This window comes from Protopterus annectens, chromosome 15.part0 (genome assembly GCF_019279795.1).
Source record: "Protopterus annectens isolate FY-2018-M chromosome 15.part0, PAN1.0, whole genome shotgun sequence".
NCBI lineage: Eukaryota > Metazoa > Chordata > Ceratodontiformes > Protopteridae > Protopterus > Protopterus annectens.
The window spans coordinates 387,634,651-387,651,084 of record NC_056749.1 but is presented as its reverse complement, the minus strand read 5'-3'; the positions used below and the strand labels follow the sequence as shown (position 1 = coordinate 387,651,084).

The 16,434-nt window shown below is 42.1% G+C and overlaps 1 long non-coding RNA gene across 2 annotated transcripts in view; it reads right to left on the bottom strand.

The window, feature by feature from the left end:
* LOC122789701 overlaps positions 1 to 16,434 on the bottom strand; it is a 406,422-nt gene that overhangs the window by 199,594 nt on the left and 190,394 nt on the right. Inside the window, exon 1 of one of the 2 annotated variants that reach the window (XR_006362864.1) lies at positions 11,699 to 12,109. The exons of the other annotated variant lie outside the window; for it this stretch is intronic. This is a non-coding gene — a long non-coding RNA (uncharacterized LOC122789701). Of the gene's footprint in view, positions 1 to 11,698; positions 12,110 to 16,434 lie in introns of those variants that run through there. 2 annotated transcript variants of the gene reach the window in all.

The window sequence follows — 16,434 nt, the reverse complement described above, 5'->3', positions numbered from 1 at the left end:
GTCCAGTGGACTTTGCCCATTGCCAAATTCTGAGGGCCTCTCTGCATAACGGGTAAGATCTGGTTCCCCCTTGCTTGTTTATGTACCAGACCACTGACATGTTGTCTGTCTGAACTGTCACTGTTCCCCGAGGTAAGGACTTGTGAAAGTGTTGCAACACTAGAAACACTGCCCTCAGCTCTAGAACACTGATGTGCAGATTGTACTCCAAGTTGGACCATTGACCTTGGACTGTTTGTCCCTGAAAGAATCCCCCCCACCCTATCAGGGAAGAGTCCGTGGTTAGAGTTGCTACCGGACTGGGTAAGACAAACGGTCGTCCTAGTGTTAGCTCTTGACTGTGTATCCACCACAAGAGATCCTTCTTGCAAGAATTTGTGATCAAGCTTTCGTGAGACAGTGGAAGTTGTAGATACGACCACTGGGCGAATAGCATCCATGAAGAATCCTCATGTGCATCCTGCCTAAAGGAACTACAAGAAGAGAGGCTGCCATTAAGCCTAGCACTCTTAATATTTGTCGTGCAGGGACTCTCTTGTTGTGAAGAAGGAGCGAAATTTGACGCCTGAGGTCTGATATTCTTGGTGGGGGGAGAGTAACTTGAGCCAGGGAAGTGTCTAGCTGTGCTCCTATAAATAAGATATGCTGTGACGGCGATAACACAGATTTTCCAAAATTCACCGTTATGCCTAGTGAAGAGCAAAGACTGATTGTGTAGTCCCTGGCTTGTAGAAGACGATACTCGGTGGTGGTGGATAGGAGCCAGTCGTCTAGATAAGGAAACACCCAGAATCTGTTTCGTCTCAAGTGAGACGCTACTACTGCCATGCATTTGGTGAACACCCTGGGGGCTGAGGTGAGACCAAAGGGCAGAGTGCGAAACTGGAAATGACTGACTCCCAGCCGGAAGTGCAAGTAATCTCTGGATGCCCTGGCCATCTTGATATGGTAGTATGTGTCTTTGAGATCTATAGAGCACATCCAGTCGCCCTTCTGCAGAAAAGGGAGGATTGACTGAAGCGTGACCATCCGGAACTTTTCCTTTTTCACAAAGGTATTTAACTTGCTGAGGTCTAAAATTGGCCTCCAGTCCCCTGTTTTCTTTGGAACTAAAAAGAACCTCAAGTAAGTTCCGGATCCTATTTGGTCCGCTGGGACTGGTTGGATGACTCTGTTTTCGAGCAACCTTCCTATCTCTATGGTTGCTTGGTCTCGCAGACTGGGTGGAACGTCTCGGAGTTTTTTGGAGTTGGGTGGCATTTTTATGAAGGGGATGTTGTAGCCTCTGGTAACTATGCTTTTTACCCAGTAATCTGATGTAAGATTTAGCCAGGCCTCTGGGTATAAAGCCAAGCGACCCCCGACTGCCTCCAGAGTAGGACAGCCAGGCCTGCACTCAGGAGTGCTGAAAGGGCTTTCCAGAGAAGGTCTCTGTCGCCCTGATTTTGCGGACCCCCTCTGCCGGCTGGGCGGCATCTTCCGTTTCTTCCCCCTCCTCTGCCTCTGGAGGGGGCATCACTTTGGGTGTGCTGAAAAGATCCCAGAGTCTTTCGGAACCACATTTTTCCTCCTCGTTGCCCTTTAGGGTAGGGTCTAGATGGAATGGAAAAACGGACCCCCTACGGCAGACAGGGTCTTCCCTTCTTGTTCACACCTCGTGAGAGTGTGCTTTACTTTGGGCCCAAACAAGGAGGCACCATCGAAGGGGGCGTTGGCAAAGGAAGACTTAAAGGCTTCAGCAAAGGAGCATAAGCGCAACCAGGATTGTCTTCTCAGGGCGATCGCTGAAGCTGCTGCTCTACTCGACCCTTCGGCTGCGTATGAAATCAGCCTCATGGATGAGTTGACTATGGAATTTAGGGTGTTAAGTTGCGCTGTCACTTTCTCAGCGACAGCAGCATCTGTGTGTCCCTGGAGAGCATCTCCTAGTTCCTTAATGAGATCTCTCTGTAAACACGTGAAATGCGTAAGGTAGTTGAGCGATCGGATGGAAAAAGTCGAACTAAATATGTGCTTCCCATATCTGTCCATTGTCCTAGAATCCTTATTAGGAGGATGGACAGAGGAAGAGGATTCAGACATCTCTTTCTTAGTGGCCGCCACCACCACCATAGTATCTACGGGAACTCCTTTTGTAAGATCAGATTTATCTTGGGGAGCAGTCATGTATTTGTTTGATTTACGGGGGACTGGTTTCCACTGTATCAGGTGTTTCCCAAGCCCTCCGAGCTATAAGATCCATGAGATCGTCAAAGGGTGGAGTCACCCAGGAGGTAGAAGGTTGAGCCCCAAATGCCTTCAGTAAGACCGATTCATCCACAGAAGGAGTAAGGGTTTGCCAGTCCCCTCTTTGCTTCAGGATTTCCAAAATGTCTGCAAACGAGACATCCTCAGAGGTGGACCGTGGGGACCCTTCTGTTTCATCTAAATCAGTATCAGACGTGAGAGATTCCTGAGGGGAATCTATGTGCCTCCTCTTGCACAGTCGTTAACTCGGAACATCCTCAGCGGGAGCTTCTGGGGATGCATCTGAGGAACCAGAGTCGCCCTGTGGGGACTTCTGAGACATTGGGTCTCGACGCTTGGTAGGTACCGAAGGCACAGAAGCAGAATGCGGACCTTTTGGGGAAGGAGATGAAGATACCGATGAAGTATGTGTCTGATCAGACAAGACCTTCCTCATGATGTCAAAGGCACCGGTGCCCCGACCCGAAGATCTGACCCGATCCGAAGAAGGGGGTCATTTCTCCGGAATCAGAACCACGGGCTCCGACACTGAGGATGGATCCGAACTGATCTGAGCCGAGGCACCAAGGGGAAGAGTCAGAACCGATATCTCGGTTCGACTATTCCCCCCGGAACCCAGGAAAGATCTTCGGCTCTAAGACTCTCCGGCTGGTTCCGAAGGAGTCGAGGTCAACGGAGCCGATAGCACTACTGGAGGCTTTGGCACCGAGGGCTCTACAATCATTGGTTCTTCGACTCCTAACACTGATGACTCAACGGGTCTCGGAGGAGGAAGTGTTGAGGGAACTGGAATAGCTTCGAGTTTCGAAACCAGCTGGGACGAAACCTCAATTAATTTGGACAAAGCCGAGTTCTCCATAAGCTTCTGTACCACTCGGTCCACATCGGAGTCGGAAAGTGGCCTCGAAAAACGAGTCGAAGGGATCGAAGCCGTCACCGAGCGAAGGATAGCCGAAGGTGGTACCTCTGATACCGGCTCCAAGACCTGAGCCTCGTGCAGAGATAAAGTCTCGACACCCGGCACCGAAGTCATAGGAGCTGGTGTCCGAATCTGAAAAGAGGTGCTCGGAGCCGATGACTTAGGCTCCGACACTCTTGAAGACTTCGACCCCTTCGAAGACTTTGAAACCTGTTCAGCCTTGTCCAGGGCCTCCTGAAACTCGGGTTTAAGCAACCCTCTGTCAACCAACTTCCTGCGTCGTTCCAGCATGACCCTCCCACTAAAGGAATGACAGATGGAACAGTCTTCCTGCAAGTGGAGAGGGCCAAGACAGTAGGCGCAGGATGAGTGGTTGTCAGTAATGGACATCTTCTGTCCACACTGACACCTTTTAAAACCACTTTTAGTCTTTTCTGACATTTTTACAGTAAGGAAAAAGAAAATCCAAGAAAAAGTACACCACTCTTAAGAAAAATTTTCTATAATATATTTTAAATGTAATATATATCTAAACTGTAAAACACTCACACAGCACACTATGATATATATATATATATATATATATATATATATATATATATATATATATATATATATATATATATATATATATCTATGAAAAATAGAAAAGGTTAAAGGGAAAAAACTGTATATATATATATATTTAACAGCCTAAGGCCCTTACTAAGAATTTTGAAGTAACAACCTAACTAAACTAACCTTAAACAACAACTAAATAATAAACCTATCAAACACTATAAAGAAGAGTATAAAATGTAAAAATTTAGAAGTAAATAGCAAGAAATATATAGAAAAAATTCTACTGGCCCGAGCCTCTCGATGTGATCTGCTGCTAGCAGCAAACTAGATCTGAGGGTTAGCACCTGAGGATCATGGGATATTACTGTGCCTCGAGCTTTCTCAAAGATCCTGAGCTGGTGATGCGGCCGACTCGGAGCCGAGGATCGGCTCCGAACCCGTGTGTAAGAACAAACGGCGAGATTGAACAATTTCACATCATGGTACAGTTATGGAAACTGAATTTACCATAACAGTAGAGATAATCACTGCTGCAGTAGCTGCTCCCTCCCTCCAACCCTCTTGTTTTCTGGTGTGTTTTTTTTATGCCAGGGTGTGGACATTTATTTTTTTTTTGTTATTCCCAGCCTTATCCTTCCAGGGCTCAGCCTCCCTCTCTCTGCTGGCAGGAAAGCTCTCAATGGCTTTGCACCCAAACTTGTCTTAGCTCATCTCAAGCTGCTTTTACTTGTGTTCCCTAACTGATGATGGTTAGATAGACTTGCCCTGCAAATAAAAACTATGATCAGCACCAACTGCCCTTGTCCATGAGGGACATAGGTGCCACCCCAGGAGTGAATTTGCAGTCTTCCATCCAGTTATCTAGGTTGATCCTGAACAAGGTCATTGAGCAGTTCTGCTTCATGTCAACTGGGAGTTTATTCCAGAGGAGCGGCAAACTGTAGGAGACATATCTGTCTCTCCAGCATGTTCTGTTGATGCCGCATGCTAGGTTGAGATACTTGGAGCGAGTGACTCTTGCTGTATTTGATTTGTGGATGTGCAGCATTTCCATTAGGGCAGGATCACAGACTGCTCTTTAAGGCCACCCACAGGTTGCCGCTCAGTAACCTGTGGGATAGTACAGTGACCCAGCTTTCAGTCTTTCCATGCAAATCACGTTTTGGAGGCCTTGAACTTTCTTAGAGAAACTTCTGTGGTCTCTCCAGCTGCTGTAGGTGCCTGGTGAGGTACATGCAAAAGGGAGCAATCAGCTATTAGTGGTCTGATAAGGGTTGAGTAGAGAGGAGTTATAACACCCTTAGTCTTAGATGAGATGCCCTTATGACATGTGCAATGTAGAATGCTTTCCTTACCTTATGACATGTGCAATGTAGAATGCTTTCCTTATCACTGTGGACACATGGTAATCAAAGTTTAGGTTGCAGTCAACCTGTGTTCCCATCTCACACCACTGGGTTTGAGGTTAGGGGATGCTGTCAATATTGTAATTTGCACAGACTTCCTCTTTGTCACAGGGGATTATAAAGCACTTCTTTGCATTTAATTTTAATTCGTGGCTTTGGCACCAACCATTTGCCGGTGTTAGCCCAGTTTGTAATATGCTACCACTGGGGGACTCAAAACTGCACCCAGTTTGCAATCAGCAAATTTTGTAAGCTATAGATTATCTATTTCGCCTAGATTTCCGAGAAAGAGATTCCAAACAGTAGAAGACCTAGCACAGATCCTTGTGGTATACCACTGGTAACTGGTATACTGGAAGAGGTGGACTCCCCAACTTTGACAGTATGCATTCTGTCAGTGAGACACAGTTGGCTACCCATCTATTGATGTATGAGTTAATCCATAGTTGGGAGAGTTTCTCAATGACACCTGAGTGGGGGGGGGGGGGGGGGGTTGTATCGAAAGTCTTGGCAAAGTCAAGATAGGCAATATGTACAGTTTTGCCTTCATCCACTGCTTTGGTGACCTTCTCAAATAAGTCCACCATGTTTAATAAGCATGATCTACCATAAAAACCAAACTGAATCGGGTCAAGAGCCTCGAGGTTGCCTGTATCCTTGCTGATAAGGCACATGATGATTCTTTTCCATGGCCTTGCAGATGAGGCTGGTTAGGCTTGTAGGTCTATAGTTCCCAGGGTCAGTTGATGTACCCCCTTTGTGCAATGAGATTACTGTTACTGTTCTCCACACTACTGAAACAAAGCCAGAGCTCAGGTTGTGGTTAAAATGAGTGCCAAGTGGTTCTGCCAGGTCTTGTTTTAGATTGTTTAGTAAGTAGCCTAGGATGTTATGTAATCCCATAGGGGCCGTGTTTTTGGCCTTGGAGAGCATGGATAAGACTTGCTCTTTGGAGATACTAGGTAAAGGATTGGTGTCAGGTATGCTTTGGTGTATAGCTGGTGGGGAAGGGGGGGGTGTAGTCTGTGCCAAATCTGTCAGCTAGCAGGTTGGCAATTTCCTCGGGTTCATGAGTGGTACCATTCACTACAAGGTCGGCACATAGCTGAGCATTCCCTTTTAGATTTCAGCTGTAGCTAAAGAATGCCTTATGACTTATCCTTAGCTAGGGATGCTAATTTAGTCTCATTACTAGTTTTAGAGGACTTTATAAGATATCGGATTTGCTTGTTCAAGCTGTGAAGGGTATTTTTCTTCTGCTGAGCAAGTTCCCTCTTGTGCTTAGATAACAGTTTCTTCACTCTGTTATATAACTTATTTATATTTGGGGTCCACCAGAGTGGCTTGTTTTTTTCAGGAGGACCTGGTTTTGATCTGGTCAGATTCAGTAGAGTCTACACAGTTGTTAAGTGGTTGCACAGAGCATTTGTGTACTCCTCTGCATAGGAATCAATGCTGGCTGCATTAGCAGGGGGTTTGAAACTTTTCATGCCATTGCTTAGTAGGCTGCACTTTGGTGAAATTTTTAAATTTAACACTACTGCAGCGGTGATCACTCAAAACATCTACTGTTATGGCAAATTCAGCTTACACAACTGTACTTTCACTAAACCTAAAAATGTGGAAAGTGGGCCCAGAAGATGTGCTGAAAGTTGCAATGTATACACCTACTGAGGGATCAGACACAGAAATACCAAAACCAGATACCAATATTGAAGGCTGGGAAACTGCCCGTCTGGATTCTGCATATTCACGTCTACTAGATATCAAAGGCACAGTCTTCTTTCTATTCCTTAGTCTCTTCCTTCTTCAAAATATTTTCCCCCCTTGAAAAACTGTCAGTGCCCAGGTTCCTTGTTTATGTCTTTTTGCGAGGTAAATGCTCTTCCCTGTCAGCTGATGAGTGCTCTAACTCTGAAGGGTGCATTAGACCCTCTAGCTTTTACTGCAAAAAACAGACATGCAAACGGGCCTCTTTTGCTTCTACAGGTTTTCTAGTGAAATTTTCACAAATCTGACAATCCACCATGGTGTCACTCTTCTATGCAAAATAGCATTTAAAATGCAAACTTTTGTATGGAATTTGATTTGATGCCAACAACCACAAAGGCTTTTCAGGCCAGCCACAAATATGCTCAAGAAGTAAGAAAAAAGGCTTCCTTAGGAATCAATTCACTTAACAAGACAGTAAAAACAGTAACCAATGAAAATGACTTCCCCCAATGAGAGTTAACCGAAGATTTGTGCAAGTTGGAGCTCTCGGGCCAAACCCAACAACATATATTCATAACAGAGCTCAGCTTATACTTGCAGCAAAAAAAAAAAAAAAAAGGCCAGTCTCTAGCTATTCCTCCCCATTCTGAATTATGTGTACTGCACAGTCAATATTCATGGGAACATTTATGGTTAATAATAATCTTTGTATGAACATAGGTATAAAGACTTGTCTGTAATCTCCCTTTGCTTGCCAAGTCATCTCCTTTAATATACAACAACGCAAGATCCCCTTCCACATTTGCAATAAGTTCATCCTGGGACTGCAATTTCTTTTCTTACATCCGTCTTCACCTACAAAAAGGCCTACTGCTGCCTTGTAAGCCATACCTGCAAACCACAGATTTCTTTAGTGACTCCTTCTAAGATTATCCATCATTTGCGTCATGATGTTATGTGTACCACCTACAAGACAGTAGCATCCTCTCTACTCTGATTTTATGTAACAGATAAGTAGACTTTCTCACCTAGGCAATTACAAATCACAAATTAAAGCAGTGTCATATAGTCATTGGAAGCTCTTACGACTTTCAGAACTCCATGTTGAACACCAAGCTGCCATCATTTTTTTAACCTTATTTTTTGTCCCCTAATGTTGCAGCTTTACTATCAGATGCAAGGTTCCCTTCCTGCTTCACCAGCCTCCACATCTGGCATGATCCACCCCCTGTGAAGTCCCTAGTCCCAAGGATAGCGTGACAGGGTGAAAAGGTATCTTGGAGACTGTAACAATGGGAAGTAGAGAAGAGCCAGGTCACATTAACATCATATATACTGCATACTTAAGGACAGAAAAGGGCTTTTTATTTATTTATTTTTTCTTTATTTTTTTTTAAATTAATGCATGCTCTAATGATCCCTGACAAGCTAGGCTATGTAATCCAGGTGGACATGCAGTGGTGCCACAAAGAAGTTGCCCATGCCTATATGGTATTACCCCCCCAACAGCCACCCACCTATCTTGGCATTAATCCTTTTCATCAAAGCTCCAGGATTACACTGGAATATGCGTCAGAGGTGCTCCTCCAGCATGCCACACTCTCCTCAACCCAGGATGGGTGAAGAGGCATCAGCTACTCACTCTCAAACACCCTGCCTTGCTTTTTCAGTGTCCAAGCTCCTGTTCAGTCTTGGATAATCTAGGCCACAGTCAGAGATTTATTCTTATATGTCACATAGCAGGGACATTATAATTTCACTGTAGAAACTAGTAGATCATCGCAACTAAGCATTTCATTTTTTCTTCTTCTGTTCACTCTGTGTAAACTGCATCTACATTTGCTGGTACTGTACAACCCAGTTAACATCCTTGTGATATCAAACAACAGAAACCTTTCAGATTGAGAAAGCATCTGATCAGAAGCCCTAACAAGAAAACTTGTCACCGAAGTCTTTCCAGATGGCTACAACCAAAATGAGGAACACCCTACCATCAGAAATGCATAAATGTCAGAGTTTAGATCAATATTTACAACCCAAACTTCAGAAATACTTTCATGTTAAACCAAGTTCTCATAACTAATGCATCACAGTTCCTGATCATCTTTTCTTGCAATTTACTGAATTGATTTACTGCTCCTCATCCCATCTACTCTCTCCAATCTTACCTTTTTCTTGTCCCTAAATTCTTGCCCCCGCCCCCCCCCCGGCACACTCCTCAGTCCCTAACTTTGCAAATCTTTCCCATACAGTTTTCACTATTCTCTCCTATTTTAATCTTTCCATATAGTTTGGGTTTCTAATACCATGAAGGGAAAAGACTAATTCCCAAACCAGAGTTTGATTCAGAGTTCATGAAATTAGTATGGAGTTAGGCTTTGATGTTTGCTCTCCCTGTACACGAACAGCAAAGTTAAAACTATGTAGCATCCATCCTCCATGCTGCTTTCTCCACACAATCAGTAATACTGCATCCCTGCCCTACTGCCTTACAGGGCATAACTACTACAAGAGTGCTGTTTTTTTGTCAAATTTACAGCTATTACATGTGTGTTGCGTGCAAATAGTGCATTACCTAATGCTCTATAAGTTACCCTACTGGTCAATGAAGCTTCACCTGCCCAGGATTTAACTCACAGACGGAGTTCCACCATTGCAAGTGCAACCTCAGACTTGTATATAAAGTTCAGGGGTGTGGAGATGCAGGGGGCTTGCATTTAAAGTGTTTTTGGCAAGATGCTTTCTGTGAATGCAGTTTGGTGATTCCAATCCTCAGTAAATTCGCTTTCTTCCACACATAATGGAAGATGACCTATTTGTCTCCTCTTAAATTAGAAAAAAATAACCTCACTCCTTGTATTCTCAAAAGAAAAAAAAAGATTTTGACTCAGTGGAACTTGCTACTAAAAATTTAACAATGTAATTTTCTTTAATCACAAATGAAAACTGTAGCTGCTGTGGTCTTTGGTATATTTTAAAAAAAGATGGACTGCTTCTGCTCTCTGAGAAAGAGCCCACATTCATCAAGGGTACAACACAGACCACATAACCTTGTTATGAGTAAATTAGTATATGGTCATGACAGATTGAACTAAGAAGTAAAGCAGAAGGTGAAATGACTGTGGACTCATCTGACAAGAGGCAGGAAAAAGAGGGAAGCAATCCTAGATCAGAAAAACAAACAGCCTGCAACAAAGGTAATGTACCACTCAACCTCTGGGCATTAAAATCATAGCACTTGTCTTTAAAAAGTCATAGCAGAGAGACAGAAAGATGAGCACTTTCGTATTTTTTGCTACAAATGGTCTTTATTTACTGGGCACTACAGAGTTAATAAATGTTAAATAAATAAATGAAGCCTATACAACAATTCTTAAAGTATGTACCCATGAACAGGCATGACTTTATGAGGAACATCAGTAAATGTAGGAGGTGCAAGGGTAAATCTGAGGGCTAAAATCACAGCTCTTTGCATAAATCATAGCAGTTAAGAGGTATAGTAATGACAGAAGAACATAGTTCTAAAACCGTAAATTTTAAATGTAATTTTAGAAATGGGACACTGCTACCTAGCAGTGCTAGACACCCACTAAATCCCAGTGATGAGCAGAACAATGGAAAATCAGTGAGTGAAAAACGTCTTCTGGCTTTACAATAAAGTATATGAAGCCAAGAAAATCACTTTTGAAATTACACACAAGAAGTTGCAACTTATTTTAATTGCTACCTGAGTAAACCCACTAAACACAGCTGCCTCTTTTCAAGGGTGACCTGGAAGCATTGTATGGTTAAGTTACCTGCTCGGGATTACAAAACATGCAAATGAAGTTTAAGGAAATTAAACCTAGGGCTACAAGAAGCCTGTTGGAAGCTAACAGTGTTAATCCTCTATGGTAAACCTAGAAACTTGTTCATCTGGACTTGGATACTGCACCCTTGGCTCTGCTGTAAGCAGACTTTGCTTCTTCCCTGCTTTAACAGCACATTCTGTTTAAAGTATGAAAAAACATCATATTGCAATACATAAACAACACTTTTATCTACTTTTACAAGCCCCCACTTTTTTAGTTCTAGTGGAAATTAAACTGACCCATAAAACTAATTCCATTTGTCTCATGCTTTTTCTCACACGGCCCAGCTGATACTATTAGCGCAATGTTACATGTGTCTTGCCTTCAGGACTGCCCCCCCCCCCCATTTCAAAAATGTACAGAGTATACAGCCCTCCCTGTCTTTCAACTTTTCTCCAAATTATACCCCTGACTACTGAATATCTGTACACAATGAATACTGTGCAAACTGTAACAAAAATGCTTCAACGAAACCTGTGTATAAAAGTTACCAGTTCAATGTAAAATTGCACTAGCTAATAGAGTTTCACTAAACACTTAAAATGCAGGCTCGAACTGCAATGCTGTAGCAAAATGTCTATTCATATGGGTTTCATAAAACACACTTCAGGCATTTTTTTTTTTTTTTTTTTTTTTTTACAGTTAAACACATTGACCCAACCAAGACAGACAATTGCAGACAAAAGGAACAGCACACTGAACTGTAATTAAACTCTGACGTATGAATAAACACATTTAAGTTACTGTGCATCCTACCAAGATTATGCATGTTGTTCCAAATGTAAAGAAAGCAGCGGCAGAAGGAGACAAAGCAGTTCACTTCTAATACTATGCAAACATTTGAACAATCTATGTGTCTTTTTCTTTCTCTCCCCTCATCATGGAGTCCTTTCTTTCAAAAGTGAAAAACCAGCTATGCAAGGCCCTTCAAAAGCAAAGGCATTTTAATTTTCCAACTAAACATAACGAAAGTAGTTTTTTTAGAAAGCCCTTATCAGCACCTGTATGTGTTGTGATGGCGTTCTTCAGGTTGCAAGTTTTAAACGACTTCCTGATGTCCTGGTGTTATACAGAGAGAAAGCTGGACTACATCAGCGGACAGAGCTGAACGCAGTACAGGAAGTCAACTGCCTGAAAGCACTGCCTGTTCAGAGAGGGCTTGTGTATGTGTGGCAAGTGGGGAGGATCTTAAAGAAACAGTACATGTTAAGAGCATAGCCTTCTGTATGTGCATTTTTTGCAGCACAAATACATACATACATTCATAAATAAAAACAAAATTAAACACCACTTTAGTATTTTCCAGTTTTTCATTTTCTTTCTGATTATGGATTACAACACTAAAGGTTAGAAAAGGGTATAACTTCGCCACTCCATTTGACTTTCTACATATTCAAGCACCAAGTTATGGCAACACATAGTTTTTTTTGAAGATTTTAATCCAGACTGAAACTTTACCATAACACATGTGTAATAGGAAGGAAGGAATACCATTGAAGCAATGGCAGGAAAGAGAAATTTCATCAGTTTTCACTTCAGCTGGATAAATACTAATAATGGTAACATAACCTACAAACACATGGAAGCTAATCGTATAACCATCTGACCTTCCACTGCTTTGTGCACTTTCTTATGAATAACCAAATATGCATTCCTGCAACTTCTTACTGAATCTCCACACATACAGTCTTGAATCTCTATGCATACAATCTTGAATCCTCATCACTGGCACTGGAGATGGACGTTCACTTGGTACAAACATGGATACACCCAATATTTCCAGATGCAACTCTCTGCATCAAGCATAATTTTCCTTAAGAGCACACAGAGAACATGCACAGTCTGGGGTCTGGATTTCTTGTCTCCCTCCAGGTCCCCAATAAGACTCACCATTGGTACACCTACAGAGTTGAGACCTCAGCAGAGTGTCCAAGCCAAGTTCTCCAGCACCCTCTCTGTGAAACCAGTGCTTTGTGTCCCTGCTCCAAACAGCCGACATACCCACTCTGAGATTTGATATTCACACACACACACACACACACACACACACACACACACACACACACACACACACACACACACACCTGGAAAAGGCTGGCACAGATTTTCTAGCTATGCCCCCTTCTGCCCAGACTATAAAGTAGTTACACTGCCACCAGACACTCCAAAGCCCACTACTGTAAGGCTCTTGCAAGAGTACACATTTATACTGAGTGAAATTAAAATTAATACAAATGGCAGCTTGACCAACAGCAAGGCTTTCAGAAGTGGCCAGAAATGTCACTAAATATATACAAGTACTCTCAGAGATTAAATATTTTCAAAAGGACCAGTCACAATGAAAAGTTTAAACATGTTTAATAAAAGAACATGAAAATACTAAATATCTATTTACAGTAAATACCAGGACATATTAAAATAACATGGACAAATAAATTCACACAGATACAGAAAACAGTATTTAACTAATCTTACTATATATTCCTGACTGATCTAAAGAATTACTGCTCCCTGGTTCACTTACTAGAGTAAGGCAAGATGAAGTAGATGAGGGGTCCTTTTCTGTCAGGTTCCAAAAACAGGCTGCAATGACACTTCAGTCTCATCTAGTATTAAACATCATTTTTGTCCTAGATTACAGAATAATTGCATACATCTGGCATCTGGTTCGTATGATACCCCCATTGCTAGAAACTGCCAGGATTTAGCACATGTCGAGAATACACACACACAGTTTTGCTCTGGTCCGTTGCAGCTTCTGGAAGTCAAACAATTTCACACCTCCACCCTTCCACAGTACCAATTAGTTTCACCCCAAAGACAATACGGAAAGCATCCTAGTACAGACTTTTTATCTCCGACTGCATTGAGAACTGTAAGATGCAATCTTTATGGGCCAAGTCAGATAATTTAATTTCAAATTATTTTCAAAGTTAACATGGATTAAGGTTAAGGTGGATTGAGATTAACCTCTTCACTTCCAGTATCCTCTGTTAAAACAAATACATTTAAACAGTTACAATAATGCACACATTTCTTTTTCTGTCCAGCAGGGCACACTGTTGGTACAATTTTAACACAAGCATCAGTACAAATCAGTTTGATATACAAATGACATATAATTCTTTACCAAATTCCAAGCTAGCTGTGCTAGCATATGTTACACAACCACTGCCCTACTTCTCCTGGCATAGCTGGCAATACCTCACATTGTCACATACCTGCCTATCAATACAGAGCATTCTAGCAACAAGAAGATTATGTGGGTATCAGAAAAATGGATTAGCTCATTGGTCTTAGTCGGAAAAGTGCTTATTTTCACATTTAAATCCTTTGCCTGTGTTAAATACCTTTCACTTTGCCTTCACCACATCCCTCCTTCTACAGGATACATATCTAAAACCAACTGACTCATTCAGGTACCCCTCAAGACCACTTTACTGTTTTGGAATATTTACAGGGAGCTGCAAGGTCATACTATTCTTTTTATATACGTGTGCATACATTCTGTGAGAAGTTGGCACATCATTCAGAATTAGTTTCTCTGCCTTGCACTTGTGCAACACTAGGCTGTGCTCCAATCCTTAAATGAACTAAGCAGTTAAGCTGAGAATGAACAGTGCAGTTTATTAAAATTTCACTCCTTAACAGATAACTTATTAAAGAAAAAAAAATACAAGCTTTCACTTAGAAAAAAAAACAGAACGCAGTTTAGAAAATTAGAATAATTCATATGATCAAGGATACAAACCTCTCATTTTCAGGATTGGTTTCAAACTACAGCTTTCATTCAGTCCTGGAAAGGAGGTTGCAGGTTAAACATTGCAATGCCTAATGGTTAAGGTGTTTGCCTTACAAACACAAGGTGCAGGGTTTGAGTCTCACAAGGGATAATTGGCTAGGCTTAAAATGGCTCGCAAGGGCAGTTAGCTTAGTACTAACCTATGAACCTATGAACTATGAATCTGATTGTTTTCTTTATGCTCGGTTTTATTTGCAACACCTCCTTTTCTAATACCTAAATATTATTACTTGCGACACAAAAATGTAAAAATCATGATCTTTACCCATTTTAATTTTATGTTTCACTACCTTTTAATGCCACAAACACTGTTATTTGTTTTTAAATGTATTAGTTTTATTTATATAAAATGCAGTACACGCTTTACATTTAGCTAAATTAATCATTCACAAAATGGACAACACCAGTAAACTATAAAACAAGAGTGCATTCCCTCCATTTACAATACTGGCACTGCTGCAGAAGTTATGACAGTACTCTGAATTATTTAGTAATGTTGGTTATCTTGTTTTAGAGAAAAGGAAAACACCAGCGATGTGTGCCTCTCTCAACTGCTTGCCTTGGCCAGTGCTTTAACTCTGTGCAACTTTCCGTTTATCTCCACAAAACTCTTCCTGCCTAGACTCTTACATTTGGAGTAATAGATTTCCTCATACCAGACAGCTTCAAGTTAGTGCCTTCTACATTTTACCAGGTTTGGAGCTCTGTCTTGTTTAAACAGTTAAGTTATGTACTCACCATAAAGTACAGTTTTGTACCTACCATAAATGTAGATGTCCGAACAGGATAGCATCTGCAGTCCTAACAAATGGGTTGTCCTGCCGTCAGGCAGCCCTTCGTTCGGTCGGATTCCAAAGTCTGGGTCTGGCCTCGGCTGGTGTCGCACTTCACCCGACGTCATCTCTGCTGGTCTTCGGGTATAAAGGCATCAGCCGACGCCATTTTCCTCAGTGTTTCTTGCCCCAGATGCCAGTAGCCCTCTTGGATAGCTAAATTTTTGGGTAAATGCCAATGTTTCCCAAAAAGTAGAAGGCAAACACAAAAATATACATGTATGTACATATATACAAACAAATACACCATAAGAGATCCCCCCCAGCTAGCTATTAGGTGGGCAATACCCTAGGAGTACCACAGAGGGAAGGAGGGTGGGTAATCCTGACTGCAGATGCTATCCTGTTCGACATCTACATTTATGGTAGGTACAAAACTGTACTATGTCCTTCAAGGATGCATCTGCAGTCCTAACAAATGGGTAGAATACCATAGCCAAACTAGGGAGGAGGAATAAGAATTATGGTGTAGTTAGGATCCCTTGCAACACAGCAGTGGCAAACCCTGCTCGGGATCTAGAGTATAGAGGTAAGTTATAATGCTTGGCAAATGTATGCACGGAGGTCCAAGTAGCCGCCTCAATAATGTCCTTGGTAGCCACTCCTCGTAAGAAGGCTGTGGTAGTGGCTGTAGCCCTTGTAGAATGAGGCCTTATGTTCTGTGGAATTTGCTTTCCATGATAGGAGTAACAGAATCTTATGCAATTTCCTATCCACTTGGAGATTGTCTGTTTGGAAATTGCTTTTCCTTCCCTTCCTGTTGCATAGGCTACTAGGAGCTGGTCAGTTTTTCTATTGCCCTTGGTTCTGTCCAGGTAGTAGCGCAACTGTCTATGTACATCCAAGGTATGCAGCAGTCTTTCCCCTTTGTTCTGTGGATTGGGAAAGAAGGTAGGTAGGTGGATTGCCTGGTTTAGAGACACTCTGGATACCACCTTAGGCATAAATGTAGGATTAGTTCTCATGGACACTCTATGATGGAAGATTAGGAAGGGTTGCACTGCCATTAAAGCCTGTAGTTCCGAAACCCTTCTTGCTGAAGTAATTGCCAGTAGGAAAGCAGTTTTCCAGGATAGGTGTTGAAGATCTGCTGTTGCTGCTG